The sequence below is a fragment of the Delphinapterus leucas genome, chromosome 9 (genome assembly GCF_059928025.1).
Source record: "Delphinapterus leucas isolate spDelLeu-1000000601 "Yukka" chromosome 9, BTC_Dleu_Yukka2, whole genome shotgun sequence".
NCBI classification, from domain to species: Eukaryota; Metazoa; Chordata; class Mammalia; order Artiodactyla; family Monodontidae; genus Delphinapterus; species Delphinapterus leucas.
In genome coordinates, this window is record NC_143137.1 from 22,475,536 (window position 1) to 22,492,024 (window position 16,489).

Genomic DNA, 16,489 nt, shown 5'->3' on the forward strand with positions numbered 1-16,489 from the left:
TTGTAACCAGCTGTTTACTGGTTTAGTGACCCTGGTGGTGCATTTTTAGACCTTTGACCTTAAATAATGCCAGCACCTGGATGTCATGTCAGTGCTAAGAGTCAATAGTGTGGCACTTAGTGCCGTCTTACTGGCGTTATGACTCTGGGCAGATGTTCAGCTGGTTCTTTTGTACCCCTGTTTCCTTTGCTCACTTTCTTAAGTTTGAGTGCCCTGGATGGCTTTTTTAAAATTAAGACTGTTTTTTTAGAGCAGTTTTAGGTTCACAGCAAAATTGAAGGAAAGGTACAAAGATTTCCACATAGTATCAGGTCTACAGTCCGCCGCTCTACCAGCTGAGCTATCGAAGGGTCCACTACAAAGATTTCCTATATCCCCTAGCCGCACTCATGAATAGCCTCCCCCGTTATCGGTATCCCCCACCAGAGTTGGGTGTCTGTTACAGTTGATGAACCTGCACTGACACATCATTATCACCCAGAGTCCACAGTTCACATTAGGGTGCACTCTTAGTGTTGTACATCTGTGGGTTTGGACATATGTGTAATGACATGTATCCATCATTATGGTATCATACAGAGTATTTTCACTGCCCTAAAAATTCTCTGTGCTCTACCTATTCATTCCTCCTCACCCCACCCCCTGGCAAGTACTGATCTTTTTACTGTCTCCATAGTTTTACCTTTTCAGAATCATACAGTTTGTGACCTTTTCAGATTGGCTTCTTTCACTTAGTAATTTGCATTTAAATTTCCTTCCTGTCTTTTTTTTTGGCTCATTTCTTTTTAGAGGTGAATAATACTCCATTGTCTGGATGTACCACAGTTTGTTTATCCATTCACCTTGGTGAGCCATTTTTTTGTGAACAGAGCTAATAACTCTTTTAATGGTTTCTCATTTTTCCAGATTAGCCTTTGTACTTAAAAAAAAAAAAAAACTCTTAGTAGCAAGTAGCTGAATTTTATACTGCTGCCCCATTCTGTCGTCAATTCTACCTTTCTTACCCCATTATACTTGTTCTGTAATGTGCTACTTCTCATTCTAATATATTTCACATTTATTCTGGTACAATCCTTGCTTTGAGATATTACGACTCACTTTATGTAAATAAGAAACCTGAGTTACAGAGATTGGTTGAAAGTGCTGAGATCACAGAGTTAAGTCCTCCTTGTGATGGGTCTGGAGCCTATGAGAGTTTCTCATGCTTTTGTCCCTTCTAGCACGTATTTATCTTTGCATATGAAGTAGGTGTTCAGGAAACACCTGTTAAATGAATTTTGGTAAATAATATACCACAGGTTTCCACCAAGTCCTTGGATCAGTTTTAGACTGAACTTTGTTTCTGTATAGAAACAATATGGAAACCTCACAGGAGAGAGGCAGATCTTCCTTATATGATAAGAACTTCAGTTCTTTTATGTGCAAATGCCATTTGCCATTTCATATACCCTGTTCATTTTTCCACATGTGACGTGTATTTGTGTTCTGAACTTGTCCTAAATGCTAATACTTTAGTTTATCAAATGCCATTTTCAGAGGAGTTCTTTTTAAAGATTCCTTGATTGCTGGTTTTATTTAAGATCAAAGGAAATTATTAAGATTGGGGATTGGGGAAAGAAACAGCTGAAACTTTTGTTACTTCACTTGTAAAATAGAATACCTTAAACTCATCAAATCATTTAGCTTACTAGTACTCTATTTTGTACTTTGTAAAGTGTCTCAAGTTCCCCCTTACAAATTAGTGGTTCTAAAGGTGACTTTTACTAGCTTAATATTTGATACTATGAACTTCTTGGTTTGTATAGGATTTTATTGAGGACCTTACTTTATTTTGTGTTTATTTTTACCTTTTACCCATACTCTGTGAGGAAAGGAGATTTAAGAAATGCTTTAACAGTTCACACCTGCTATAAAAATTATATGCGGTCTATTTTTAGTTACTCAGAATAATGGGGGAAATGTAATAGCCAGATATTTAAAAATAATTTTTTTAATCGAAGTATAGTTGATTTACAATGTTGTGTTAGTTTCTGGTATACAGCAAAGTGATTCAGTTACATATATATACACACACACACATATATGTGTGTGTGTGTGTATATATGTATATTCTTTTTCAGATTCTTTTCCATTATGGTTTGTTACAGGATATTGAATACAGTTCCCTGTGCTATACAGTTGCTATACAGGACCTTGTTGTTTATCCATTCTATATATAATAGCTAATCCCTAACTCCTAATTTATCCCTCCCCCACCCCCTTTCCCCTTTGGTAACCTTGTTTTCTATGTCTGTGAGTCTGTTTCTGTTTTGTAGATAAATTCATTTGTGTCACATTTTAGATCCCACATATAAGTGATATCGTGTATTTGTCTTTCTGACTTACTTCACTTAGTATAATCTCTAGGTCCATCCATGTTGTTGCAGATGGCATTATTTCATTCTTTTTAATGGCTGAGTAGTATTCTATTGTATATATGTACCACATCCTCTTTATCCATTCATCTGTCATTGGACATTTAGGTTGCTTCCATGTCTTTGTAACAGTGAGATATTTAAAATCTCATTTTACAGATGCAAAACTTGAGGTTTAGTGATATATTTAAACTGTATAGACACATGAGTATACTTTTTTTCTTTCTGTGTGCATGCACAGGCTCTTAGGGAAGAACAAATTTTTGCTCCGTAGGTTTTTGGTAAGTTCTTCAGTCATTTGAACCCTCTAACACAGAGGTTCCAAAGTTGCCTGCAGACCACTGGGGATCCCCAGGATACTTTTGGGGAGACGGTAAGGTCAAAACTTGTTTCATAGTTACATTAATTAATTTTTTTGCCTTTTTTGTTTATTCTGTAGTGACATTTGTACTGATGGTGCAAAGGCCAAAACCAACAATGGATAAAACTATCAAAGCTTTGGGAGTTCTCTGGCGGTCCAGTGGTTAAGACTCCACACTTCCACTGCAGGGGGCAAGGAACTAAGATCCTGCATGCCTCGTGACCAGAAAAAAAAAAAACCACACACACACAAAACTCTCAAAGCCTTAGCACACCAAAACCTTATTAATAGTCATTCTTCATCACAACACATGTAGAGTTTTTTAAAAAGGCAGTTTCACTTGAACATGCTCTTGACAAGGAGTAATGACAATTAATAACTTTTGACCCTCAAGTACGTCTCTTTACTCTTCTGTGTGTTGAAATGGGGAGCACCTTTCCTGCATACTGAAAGTATGGTGGTGGTTTCCAGAAAAGCACTTAGGGCGACCAGCTGTTTGTTTGTTTTTAATTGAACGCCATTTGAACTTGAAAGTATGACTGACTGACAAACTATGGTTATTCAGACTTGGATGTTTGTCAGACATTTTCTCAGAATGGAACAAAGTGAGCCCATCACTTTAAGGAAAACTGGTAGTGTGTGTTGCTGATGATAATATACAAACTTTAAAGTGAAAGTCAGAATTTGGGAAAACTTGTATCTGCCGCCACATGCTTGACAGTTGTCTAATACTTAGACATTTCTGATGAGATCAGTGGTGATATTAACATAACTTTTTGATATTGTGTGATGAAATGTGCCAATGTTTGGAAGATCTGTATAAGTCAGTGAACCAGTATTTTCTGAACAGCTAATGCATGATAGAAAAATCATGCTTGGATAAAAGATCTGTTTAAAATACAAGGTGGACTAGTGGATTTTAATGTAACAATATGAAAATTTCATTGGTACTATTTCAGATGCCACACTGCAGTTAGCTTTTAGGAATCTACCACTTGTCAAGTTTTGGTGTAATATCAGTGAAGAACATCCAGAATTTTCTGAAAAGTCTGTTGAAGTACTCTTCTCTTTCCTAACTACATTCAAAACATATTGTACCAGATTGAATGCAGAAGCAAATTTGAGAATCCAGCTCACTTCTATTAAGCCAGACATCAAAGAGATTTGTGAAACTGTTTTTTCTTTGGGAAATTAGTTATTTTTTCATAAAGATGATATGTTAACATGTGTAAGATTTATTAGTACTTTGTAAAAATATTTATTTCTTTACTTATTTGGCTCCGCCGATTCGTAGTTGTGGCAGGAAGGATCTTCGTTGCGGCGCACAGGATCTTTTTTTTTTTTTTTTTTTTAGCGGTACGTGGGCCTCTCACTGTTGTGGCCTCTCCCGTTGCGGAGCGCAGGCTCCGGACGCACAGGCTCAGCGGCCATGGCTCACGGGCCCAGCCGCTCCGCAGCATGTGGGATCTTCCCGGACTGGGGCACGAACCCGTGTCCCCTGCATCGGTAGGCGGACTCTCAACCACTGCACCACCAGGGAAGCCCGCACAGGATCTTTTAGTCACGGCATGCGGGATCTAGTTCCCTGACCAGGGGTCAAACCTGGGCCCCCTGCATTGGGAGCGCAGATTCTTAACCGCTGGACCACCAGGAAAGTCCCTTATTAGTACTTTTAAGTGAATTAATGTTTTAAATTTTTTAAGTGGTAAATATCAATAGATATTTCCACATAAAGAAGCTCTTTGGGGTCATCAATTTTATAAGTGAAAAGGGTGCTAAGACCAAAAAGTTCGAGAACTGCTACTCTAACAAATGTGTGTCAGTTGAGAGGTTGTCATGTTGTTATGAAGTCTAGGATGCGCTTTATTTGTATATAGCATAGTGTTGGCAAAATAGTAGGTTCTCTAATAACATATTTGAATCAGATTGAATTGTACAGTAAACCATGTAAATACGTATTTAGCCAAGAAGGAAAATTGATGTGTGAAGATGGCAAGTGATTTTATGTTAGTAAAGAATGTCAGGTTTACGTTGTATTTCACAGATTCTAAGACATTTTTTCCCGTAACGTCTTCGAAACTGAGAAGTCTTAGAATTGGTCGTGAGTCGGTTTGAATATCAGCTGTTTTCTTTCTTGGTGTGTCGTAGATGTGATGAAATAAGGTAGTGCTTCTTGTGTGGAGATGAGGAGGAAACACATTGGATAGCAGTTTACTTCTTGGGCTACAGTATATGCTGCATTAAATGTTTTTGTCAGGCACTGAGTTGACTATGGGCAGTTGACAGTGGGCCCATTGTCAGAATATTCCATTCATAAAGCAGTTATCTTTATTCCAAGCTGGAAGACTAGACTCTAATGCTGGAATTCAGGCTTTTAAGATAAAACGTAGAACATGATATAAATTTTGGGGTTTTTTATATGTAAAGTTTTTTGTTTTTCTATTTAATCATATTGTTGATGGACCATAATGGTGAGTATTGAGTTATTCCCATTTCTGTTGTAAAGCAGGCTTTGGAAGGTTTTACTGTGTAGCTCTTAGAAAATGAATGAAGAAGAGTAGCAGAATCAAATTTTTTAAAATTCTTTTGATTAAAAGAATTTTTAATCTATTAATACTTTACTGAAGCTTGAGGAATTCACAAGTTCACTTTTGGCGTCTGTTATTCTGAATCTGAACGCTGTTAATATTTATTCTGCATGGTTTTATCAGGACCTGGGAGGTACAGATGCTCATTTCTTCATCTTTAGAGCTTTTTCTGTTCTCTTGAATAGGTCTAGTAAATGATAAGTTACTGGGTTCTATTATTAACCTTGTGCCTCTGTTTAATTCTATAAAAAAAAGAATAGGACCATAATACGAAGATTAAAAGATACCGTACAAATAAATAACAAAGCCATCCTTAAAAATAAGTTTAAGGCTTCCCTGGTGGTGCAGTGGTTAAGAATCCGCCTGCCAGTGCAGGGGACACGGGTTCGAGCCCTGGTCCGGGAAGATCCCACGTGCCACGGAGCAACTAAGCCCATGCACCACAACTACTGAGCCTGCGCTCTAGAGCCCGCAAGCCACAACTACTGAGCCCGCGTGCCACAGCTACTGAAACCTACGTGCCTAGAGCCCATGCTCCTCAACAAGAGAAGCCACCACAATGAGAAGCCCACGCACCACAACGAAGAGCAGCCCTCACTCACTGCAACTAGAGAAGGCCTGCACGTAGCAACGAAGACCCAATGCAGCCAAAAATAAATTAATTTAAAAAAAAAAGCTTAAAAAGAGGGTAGGAGCTTGGAAAAGTAAGGAGTTGAGTCTATTCAAGAAGGCTTCTGGAGGAAGCTGAATTTCATAGAGACAGGAGGTAAGTAAGCAAAAAGGTACCTGTGGGGATGGCAGGTGGTTGGTGGCTTAGACTGATGAAAGGATTAGAGGTTGTAAATTATTTGTCACTGTAAGTATGTATGTACTAGAGTGCAGTGTGTGTGACCATGATTATGTGGGTTGCTGTAAGGTGAACAGGCTGAGTCTTGTTGCTTTTTATCATCTAATGGACACTCTGGAACCAGTAGGGCCACACCTGTTATTTGCTGGAGGTATGATCTCTCATCTTTAGTCAACCAAAGAAGGACTCTTGGTAAAGAATTTACTCACATAGGTTGTTGAAATCTGGTTGTGGATTGGCAGGATTTTAATGGTGTTAGTAGAAGGGAATACATGGATTTTATGGCAAGTTATATAAGAATGATTAAGATAGTATTTTGAAATGCATATACTTTTTTTTTTTTTTTCTTTTCGTGGTACGCAGGCCTCTCACTGTTGTGGCCTCTCCCGTTGTGGAGCACAGGCTCCGGACGCGCAGGCTCAGCGGCCATGGCTCACGGGCCTAGCCGCTCCGCGGCATGTGGGATCTTCCCAGATCGAGGCACGAACTCGTGTCCCCTGCATCGGCAGGCGGACTCTCAACCACTGCGCCACCAGGGAAGCCCCTAAGCTCAGCTTTTAAATTAGAGTTTAAATTAGCTGTTACAGCTGCACATCTTTTAAAAATTTAGCACTTAGGGCTTCCCTGGTGGCGCAGTGGTTAAGAATCCATCTGCCAATGCAGGGGATGCGAGTTCGAGCCCTGGTCCGGGAAGATCCCACATGCCGCAGAGCAGCTAAGCCCATGCGCCACAACTACTGAGCCTGTGCTCTAGAGCCCACGAGCCATAACTACTGAAGCCTACATGCCTAGAGTCCAGGCTCTGCAACAAGAGAAGCCACTGCAATGAGAAGCCCGTGCACCTCAGCAAAGAGTAGCCCCCGCTCGCCGCAACTAGAGAAAGCCCGCATGCAGCAATGAAGACCCAACACAGCCAAAAGTAAAATAAATGAAATAAATAAATTTTTTAAAAAATTTAGCAGTTTACATAGAATTAACTTGAAGTGTACCCCCATATTCATTGAATTAATTTTTTAAAGCAAGGTGACCAAATGGAGCCTAGATTAGCATTCATTGTATATGTATTTATTTTTTACACAAACTGCAAAGGTAGGATACATTTTAGTAAAATTTCAGCTGGATGTGATTTTGGAATAGATTCTTTGGATTAACTGAAAATTGAGCAGAAGAAACCCTTTTGATTTGAATCTATATTAAAATCTTTTAAAAAGAGATTAATCCATTTTTCTGCCCTCAGAAAATGTGGAATGGTAAATACAATTGGACCCTCAAGATTAAAGACCAGAGGCAGTGATATAGTCATCCTAATAGAAAAATAATAGTGGCTGCCACAGAGGCTGTTGAATCAATTAAGTGAGACTGTGTGCCTAGAGCTTAACACAGTGTCTGATATGTAAGCATTTCAAATGTTAGCTTTAAAGAAAAATGTGTACGTATTGATTTGGAGCTATAGGCACCAGGACATTTGCAAGATTACTTTGTTTTTCTTTTGATTTATTCTAGTTATTTGCTCATTTAGACTGTTTTTAAAATGACGAATTATTTTGAGCACCACAACAAATATGAGGAATAAGATAATGATAGTAAAAGAGGTTTTGTCAGGTCTTAACATTTTGCCTTATTTGCTTCAGAGAATTCATTTTTAAAAAGAAGACCTGAAGTTACATTGAATTCCCCTGTGAAATACTCCCAGATTCTACTTCCCTCCCTGTCTTATGAAATAGAGGTAGCTACTATGTTGAGTTATCTTTCCAATCATTTTAAAAGACTTTCTTATATATGTACATATACATAAATATGTAGCATTGTTTTGCATGTTTAAATAAATGATAGCATACATTTTAGTTCAGTATTACTTTTGAGATTTGATGTTGATAGAAGTAGATCTACTTCATTTGTAGCTCATTTTTTTTTCCATTATACCATTTATTACTAATCATCATTCTCGTTGGTACTCTTATTGCTGTCGTGATGGTCCGGCGGAGCCATGCATCTCTGGTGGTCTCCATTTGTAACTCATTTTTAATTCGTTTGTAAAAGTTACATGCATATACCATATTTTACTTATCCATTTTGTTAATTTTCATTTAGGTTATTTCCTGATTTTCACCATTATATATAGTGCTGTAAAGAACATTTATGAATGTCTTTTTGAGCGCATATGTGTTTCTCTACGACAGTGTTTTTAGGCTTTTTTGTTCATTGGACACAATAAGAAATATACTTTACAGTGAGACACAGCATATATATATATATATATATATATATATATACACACACACCATATATATATATATATACACACACACACAGAAATTTTACTTTTATAATAATATTTACTCTGAAAAAATGTTTAGGCATACACCCTTGAGATATCTCTCTGAAAAAATGCTAATCATGCTCTACTTTTGACAAATAATGGCCCAGTGTATTTAACCTGAAGTAGAATTGCTGGTCTTAATGGTGCACATCTTCAGCTTTGCTAGAGATGAAAAATTTACTCTTCGAAGTGGTCATACCAGGCTTTACGTTTCAGCAGCATGTGAGACTTTCTGTTTACTCATATCCACACCAGCACTTGTCTAGCTTTCTAATGTTTGCCAGTCTAATGAATGTGATATGGTATCCTAATGTTTTCTCAGCCTGTTTCTAATCAAATATTTTGAGTGCCTTTTCTCTGTCAGACCTTCTGCAAAGCAGGAAAGATGCTACCAAGACAAGTGAGACATGGCTTCTCTGTTCTAGGACAGAGAGGTGAACTTTGTCAATCTATGAGTAGCAGAGGGACACAGAGGAAGGGGCAATTTGCAGCCCACTTGGGTATTTTTGTTGCGAGAGATGAAGCTTGACCTTGGTCTTGAAAGGTGAGTAGGCATTTTCAGACAGCACATAACAGTTGAAGGACATTACACGTGGAGAGGAGGGAACTAGGCAAAGGCATAGAGCTGTAAAACCACATCATTCAAAGAACTCAGTGTTAATGACTGTGCGTAGAGTCCCAGCATTGGGAGGCCAAGGGAGAGGCAGAGGAGAATCTGCAGACGTATGGGCAGGCTGAAGGAGTTGAGTACTGCAGGCATCCACAGTCACTGGTGAAAGTTTTAAGCGCAGGGTATTAGCAGGAGATTTTTTTAAGTCTAGAAATGAAGTGTATTTTAAAAGTTAATCTAGTTTTTGTTTTAATTTCAGTTTCAAACTCATTAGCTTGTCTCTTTTTTTTTTTAAGATCTTTATTGGAGTATAATTGCTTTACAATGTTGTGTTAGTTTCTGCTGTATAACAAAGTGAATCAGCTATATGTATACATATATCCCCATAACCCCTCCCTCTTGCATCTCCCTCCCACTCTCCTTATCCTACCCCTCTAGGTGGTCACAAAGCACGGAGCTGATCTCCCTGTGCTATGTGGCTGCTTCCCACTAGCTATCTATTTTACATTTGGTGGTGTATATATGTCTATGCCACTCTCTCACTTCTTCCCAGCTTACCCTTCCCCCTCCCCGTGTCCTCAAGTCCATTCTCTACGTCTGCGCCTTTATTCCTGTCCTGCCCTTTGGGTTCTCCTGTCCTGCCCTTAGGTTCTCCAGAACCACATTTTTTTTTTTTTTTTTTTTTTTAGATTCCATATATATGTGTTAGCATACGGTATTTGTTTTTCTCTTTCTGACTTACTTCATTCTGTATGACAGACTCTAGGTCCATCCATCTCACTACAGATAACTCAATTTCATTTCTTTTTATGGCTGAGTAAAGTTCCATTGTATATATTTGTGCCCCACCTTCTTTATCCATTCATGTGTCGATGGACACTTAGGTTGCTTCCATGTCCTGGCTATTGTAAATAGTGCTGCAATGAACATTGTGGTACATGACTCCTTTTGAATTATGGTTTTCTCAGGGTATATGCCCAGTAGTGGGATTGCTGGGTCATATGGTAGTTCTATTTTTAGTTTTTTAAGGAACCTGCATGCTGTTCTCCATAGTGGCTGTATCAATTTACATTCCCACCCACAGTGCAAGAGGGTTCCCTTTTCTCCACACCCTCTCCAGCATTTATTGTTTGTAGATTTTTTTGATGATGGCCATTCTGACCTGTGTGAGGTGATAACCTCATTGTAGTTTTGGTTTGCATTTCTCTAATGATGAGTGATGTTGAGCATCCTTTCATGTGTTTGTTGGCAATCTGTATGTCTTCTTTGGAGAAATGTCTGTTTAGGTCTTCTACCTGTTTTTGGATTGGGTTTTTTTTTTTTTTTTTGGATACTGAGCTGCATGAGCTGCTTGTATGTTTTGGAGATTAATCCTTTGTCCGTTGCTTCGTTTGCAAATATTTTCTCCCATTCTGAGGGTTGTCTTTTTGTCTTATTTATGGTTTCCTTTGCTGTGCAAAAGCTTTTAGTTTCATTAGGTCCCATTTGTTTGATTTTGTTTTTATTTCCATTTCTCTAGGAGGTGGATCAGAAAGGATCTTGCTGTGATTTATGTCATGGGGTGTTCTGCCTATGTTTTCCTCTAAGAGTTTGAAAGTGGCCTTACATTTAGGTCTTTAATCCATTTTGAGTTTATTTTTGTGTATGGTGTTGGGGAGTGTTCTAATTTCATTTCTTTTACATGTAGCTCTCCAGTTTTCGCAGCACCACTTACTGAAGAGGCTATCTTTTCTTCATTGTATATTCTTGCCTCCTTTCTCAAAGATAAGGTGACCATATGTGTGTGGGTTTATCTCTGGGCTTTCTCTCCTGTTCCATTGATCTATATTTCTGTTTTTGTGCCAGTACCATACTGTCTTGATTACTGTAGCTTTGTAGTATAGTCTGAAGTCAGGGAGCCTGATTCCTCCAGCTCCGTTTTTCTTTCTCAGGATTGCTTTGGCTATTTGGGGTCTTTGCGTTTCCATACAAATTGTGAACTTTTTTGCTCTAGTTCTGTGAAAAATGCCATTGGTAGTTTGATAGGGATTGCATTGAATCTGTAGATTGCTTTGGGTAGTAGAGTCATTTTCACAGTGTTGATTCTTCCAATCCAAGAGCATGGTATATCTCTCCATCTGTTTGTATCATCTTTGATTTCTTTCATCAGTGTCTTATAGTTTTCTGCATACAGGTCTTTTGTCTCCTTAGGTAGGTTTATTCCTAGGTATTTTATTCTTTTTGTTGCAGTGGTAAATGGGAGTGTTTCCTTAGTTTCTCTTTGAGATTTTTCATCCTTAGTGTATAGAATGCAAGAGATTTCTGTGCATTAATTTTGTATCCTGCTACTTTACCAAATTCATTGATTAGCTCTAGTAGTTTTCTGGTAGCATCTTTAAGATTCTCTATGTATAGTATTATGTCATCTGCAAACAGTGACAGTTTTACTTTTTTCTGATTTGGATTCCTTTTATTTTTCTTCTTTGATTGCTGTGGCTAAAACTTCTAAAACTATGTTGAATAAGAGTGGTGAGAGTGGGCAACCTTGTCTTGTTCCTGATCTTAGCAGAAATGGTTTCAGTTTTTCACCATTGAGAACGATGTTAGCTGTGGGTTTGTCATACGTGGCCTTTATTATGTTGAGGAAAGTTCCCTCTATGCCTACTTTCTGGAGGGTTTTTTATCATAAATGGGTGTTGAATTTTGTCAAAAGATTTTTCTGCATCTGTTGAGATGATCATATGGTTTTTCTCCTTCAGTTTGTTAATGTGGTGTATCACGTTGATTGATTTGCGTATATTGAAGAATCCTTGCATTCCTGGGATAAACCACACTTTATCACAGTGTATGATCCTTTTAATGTACTGTTGGATTCTGTTTGCTAGTATTTTGTGGAGGATTTTTGCATCTGTGTTCATCAGTGATATTGGCCTGTAGTTTTCTTTTTTTGTGGCATCTTGGTCTGGTTTTGATATCAGGGTGATGGTCGCCTCATAGAATGAGTTTGGGAGTGTTCCTCCCTCTGCTGTATTTTGGAAGAGTTTGAGAAGGATAGGTGTTAACTCTTCTCTAAATGTTTGATAGAGTTCACCTGTGAAGCCATCTGGTCTGAGGCTTTTGTTTGTTGGAAGATTTTTAATCACAGTTTCAATTTCAGTGCTTGTGATTGGTCTGTTTATATTTTCTATTTCTTCCTGGTTCAGTCTTGGAAGGTTGTGCTTTTCTAAGAATTTGTCCATTTCTTCCAGGTTGTCCATTTTATTGGCATATAGTTGCTTGTAGTAATGTCATGATCCTTTGTATTTCTGCAGTGTCATTTGTTACTTCTCCTTTTTCATTTCTAATTCTGTCGATTTGAGTCTTCTCCCTTTTTTTCTTGGTGAGTCTGGCTAATGGTTTATCAATTTTGTTTATCTTCTCAAAGAACCAGCTTTTAGTTTTATTGATCTTTGCTATCGTTTCCTTCATTTCTTTTTCATTTATTTCTGATCTGATCCTTATGATTTCTTTCCTTCTGCTAACTTTGGGGGTTTTTTCTCTAATTGCTTTAGGTGCAAGGTTAGGTTGTTTATTCAAGATGTTTCCTGTTTCTTAAGGTAGGATTGTTTTGCTATAAACTTCCCTCTTAGAACTGCTTTTGCTCCATCCCATAGATTTTGAGTCGTCGTGTCTCCATTGTCATTTGTTTCTAGGTATTTTTTGATTTCCTCTTTGATTTCTTCAGTGATCACTTCGGTATTAAGTAGTGTATTGTTTAGCCTCCATGTGTTTGTATTTTTTACAGATCTTTTCCTGTAATTGATTTCTAGTCTCATAGTGTTGTGGTTGGAAAAGATGCTTGATATGATTTCAGTTTTCTTAAATTTACCAAGGCTTGATTTGTGACCCAAGATATGATCTGTCCTGGGGAATGTTCCCATGAGCACTTGAGAAGAAAGTGTATTCTGTTGTTTTTGGATGGAATGTCCTATAAATATCAGTCAAGTCCATGTTGTTTAATGTGTCATTTAAAGCTTGTGTTTCCTTATTTATTTTCATTTTGGATAATCTGTCCATTGGTGAAAGTGGGGTGTTAAAGTCCCCTACTATTGTGTTACTGTTGATTTCCCCTTTTATGGTTGTTAGCATTTGCCTTATGTATTGAGGTGCTCCTATGTTGGTGCATAAATATTTCCAATTGTTATATCTTCTTCTTGGATTGATCATTATGTAGTGTTCTTCTTTGTCTCTTGTAATAGTCTTTATTTTAAAGTCTATTGTGTTTGATATGAGAATTGCTACTCCAGCTTTCTTTTGATTTCCATTTGCAAATCAAAGTGGGTCTCTTGTAGACAGCATATACACAGGTTTTGTTTTTGTATCCATTCAGCCAGCCTGTGTCTTTTGGTTGGAGCATTTAATCCATTTACATTTAAGGTAATTATCGATATGTATGTTCCTGTTACCATTTTCTTAATTGTTTTGGGTTTGTTATTGTAGGTCTTTTCCTTCTCTTGTGTTTCCTGCCTAGAGAAGTTGCTTTAGCATTTGTTGTAAAGCTGGTTTGGTGGTGCTGGATTCTCTTAGCTTTTGCTTGTCTCTAAAGGTTTTAATTTCTCCATCGAATCTGAATGAGATCCTTGCTGGGTAGAGTAATCTTAGATGTAGGTTTTTCCCTTTCATCACTTTAAATATGTCCTGCCACTCCCTTCTGGCTTGCAGAGTTTCTGCTGAAAGATCAGCTGTTAACCTTATGGGGATTCCCTTGTATGTTATTTGTTGCTTTTCCCTTGCTGCTTTTAATATTTTTTCTTTGTATTTAATTTTTGATAGTTTGATTAATATGTGTCTTGGCGTGTTTCTCCTTGGATTTATCCTGTGTGGGGCTCTCTGTGCTTCCTGGACTTGACTATTTCCTTTCCTGTATTAGGGAAGTTTTCAAGTATAATCTCTTCAAATATTTTCTCAGTCCCTTTCTTTTTCTCTTCTTCTTCTGGGACCCCTATAATTGGAATGTTGGTGTGTTTAATGTTGTCCCAGAGGTCTCTGGGACTGTCCTCATTTCTTCATTCTTTTTTCTTTATTCTGCTCTGTGGTAGTTATTTCCATATTTTATCTTCCAGGTCATTTATTCATTCTTCTGCCTTTGTTATTCTGCTGTTGACTACTTCTAGAGAATTTTTAATTTCATTTATTGTGTTGTTCATCATTGTTTGTTTGCTCCTGAGTTCTTCTAGGTCCTTGTTAAACGTTTCTTGTATTTTCTCCATTCTATTTCCAAGATTTTGGATCATCTTTACTATCATTACTCTGAATTCTTTTTCAGGTAGACTGCCTATTTCCTCTTCATTTGTTTGGTCTGGTGGGTTTTTACCTTGCTCCTTCATCTGCTGTGTATTTCTCTGTCTTCTCATTTTGCTTAACTTACTGTGTTTGGGGTCTCCTTTTTGCAGGCTGCAGGTTCGTAGTTCTGTTGTTTTTGGTGTCCGCCCCCAGTGGGTAAGGTTGCTTCACCGGGTTGTGTAGGCTTCCTGGTGGAGGGGACTGGTGCCTGTGTTCTGGTGGATGAGCCTGGATCTTTCTGGTGGGCGGGACTGCATCTGGTGGTGTGTTTTGGGGTGTCTGTGAACTTATTATGATTTTAGGCAGCCTCTCTGCTAATGGGTGCGGTTGTGTTCCTGTCTTGCTAGTTGTTTGTCATGAGGTGTCCAGCAGTGGACTTGCTGGTCAGTGAGTGGCACTGGGTCTTAGCATTGAGACAGAGATCTCTGGGAGAGTTCCCATCGATTGATATTACATGGGGCCAGGAGGTCTCTGGTGGTCCAGTGTCCTGAACTTGGCTCTCCCACCTCAGAGGCTCAGGCCTCATACCTGGCTGGAGCACCAAGACCCTGTCAGCCACACGGCTTACGTGTAAATGGGTTAAATTCTCCAATCCAACGACACAGGGTGGCCAGCCTTCTGCACTCCGCTCGGTCTTCCAGCCAGGTGTTGTCCTCCAGCCCTAGTCGATATGGAGAGCCTGCTTTGGATCCAGGTCCATCTGCATTCCCTAGTGTCTAGAAGAAGCAGCCGACGCCCCCATCCTCCCCTGTCCCTGCTGCAACTCGTCATGATCCTGGAGTGCCTGAGGCTCCACCCCCTCATGCTCTAGCTTGTCTCTTATTTATTATTGCCCATTTGAAACAGAAAGATGATAGAAATTGATATTTTTTCCTTCGAACTGGAGTTGGTCACTTGCTTTCCAAAATAGAAATAATTATAGCGTAGCGCATGATGCATTTGCTCTCATCCATGCTCCTTGGTTTTAAGTGGGACAGCAGATGGTCTTCACAGTATTTTATTTCTGTTATCAAATAGGTATAGGTTTGCACAGAGGTGGTAATTTTAAGAATTTGTGGTTTTGGACAATGCCTTTTGTAAGGAATTTTCAGTCTTCATTTCTCTCGCTACATCATAGCAAATATTGTATAGTTGAAAGAACTTCTTTAGGAAGCTTGAATGCTTTTTGTCAGCCAGCTCTGTGTGTGTGTGTGTATAGGTGATCTGAGAGGTCTTTTGGGGGTCCTTGCCGCTTTTGGCATTCCTTGGCTGCCAGTTCTTTTTCATGGGAGTATTTGTCTTGCTTTAACGCATGGAAGTTGAGGCCTCCCAGCACCTAATTTAAATGGAAGCGATTTTAGAGACCAGGTTGGAGAGAGTTACGGTATTTTGAAAAACTCCCTGCCTTAAAAGAATAAATGTTAAACATCTAGCACAGAACAGTCAGCACTTGTAACAGATCTCACACTTGTGTTAGTTTTAAGGAGAGTGTTCAGAGGTATGTTCATTGAGTTGCTGGGGCAACACTGAGTACTGCATAGATATTATTTTTAATTTAGGAAAATCATTTGCAAGTAGATTCTTAAATGAACTTTTCTAAACCTTACAGTTCAAAGTCTTAGTTGTCTTTCCTAGCTGCTTGATACCCTAAAAATACCCGGTTCCCTCCATGAGATCTCTAAACGGGCTTTTTATTAGTATAGGACTTAATCCAGGGAGAGCTCTAATGGAGAGGACCATGCCTGGGATTAAAAGAACTAGAAGTTTGTGTTGCCCAGTCATCCTGCCTGTGTCCTTTCCTCTCAGAACCTCTCACAGTGTTGATTCTCTCAGCCTCATCATCTCTTAATCACCCACCCAGCCTCCAACACACATACACACACAGTTACAGGTGGGGAAGGAGTAGGGATATGAGGGTCTGTCCTCGAGGTAGGAGCTAGGTCTGTTGTATTTACTTACCGCCTTTAGCAAATGTAATACATGTTAACATCTTGGCAGCAGAAGTAGGCTGGGTCATTTGGATACAAGGTGACTGTTCTAAAATAAACAAAATGAAACAGCATAATCTT

General features: G+C 38.7%; 1 protein-coding gene across 4 annotated transcripts in view; it reads left to right on the plus strand.

Annotated features, from left to right (window-relative positions):
- UBE2H (ubiquitin conjugating enzyme E2 H) overlaps window positions 1–16,489 on the plus strand; it is a 101,388-nt gene that overhangs the window by 14,361 nt on the left and 70,538 nt on the right. The window lies entirely within an intron of this gene.